This window comes from Sceloporus occidentalis, unplaced genomic scaffold, assembly GCF_023333645.1.
Source record: "Sceloporus occidentalis isolate IW3139 unplaced genomic scaffold, rSceOcc1.0.p SCAF_103, whole genome shotgun sequence".
NCBI lineage: Eukaryota > Metazoa > Chordata > Lepidosauria > Squamata > Phrynosomatidae > Sceloporus > Sceloporus occidentalis.
Genome location: NW_028317083.1, coordinates 148,353 through 149,059, shown reverse-complemented (window position 1 = coordinate 149,059; position 707 = coordinate 148,353). Strand labels below are relative to the sequence as shown.

The 707-nt window shown below is 47.7% G+C and overlaps 1 non-coding gene across 1 annotated transcript; it reads left to right on the top strand.

The window, feature by feature from the left end:
* The first annotated feature begins 420 nt into the window (after nucleotides 1-420).
* On the top strand, nucleotides 421-502 carry TRNAL-AAG (transfer RNA leucine (anticodon AAG)). Its single transcript has one exon. It is a non-coding gene; the product is annotated as a tRNA-Leu (tRNA).
* Nucleotides 503-707: the final 205 nt, after the last annotated feature.

The following is a 707-nucleotide window of genomic DNA, read 5'->3' as shown; positions in this document are numbered from 1 at the left end:
CAGTTCCTACATAGGGCCACCTCTAGTAATAAAGGGGCCCAGGGCAGGCCTAAGTGCATCAAAGTGTATCCAGCTCTTTAGCTAATCCTCTTTTGCGGGCTGGGTGCCTCTGCCTCCATCCCCTAATGGCTGCCACAGGCCCCTATATATATCTTATATAAGGAAATATGGGCTCCCTGGGCAAGAAATAAAGAGGACATTTTTTTTAACTCAAGCATGACTCTCCATACTCCGTATTGTATATATGGTTTATTTTACATGTTTTGTAATATTCCTTTGTTTTCTTATGTTTAATTTGGGAATTTTGTCTCTTCTAACTTTGTATAAAATCAAAACTCGCTTTCGGTAACACAGATTGGGATGTTCCAGGCGTAGTTGATTGGGTGACATATATCCTAACGGAAAGGTTCCATGTACGAAGGTAGCGTGGCCGAGCGGTCTAAGGCGCTGGATTAAGGCTCCAGTCTCTTCGGGGGCGTGGGTTCGAATCCCACCGCTGCCAGCATGTTTTTGCAGTAAGAATTAAATAACTTTTTACCTTGCATTGGGGATACAGCGCCACCTGCTGTCCGCTGTCTCTGACCTCTCTGAGCATTCTGGGTAAGAGGAGCCGCTCCCCACGTGTCTGTGTTGCATGCAGTATGGCTGCTGCCTGAGAGCCGGATTGTGAGACGTACGCACCGGGAGCAGTGACGGAGCAGCAGGGC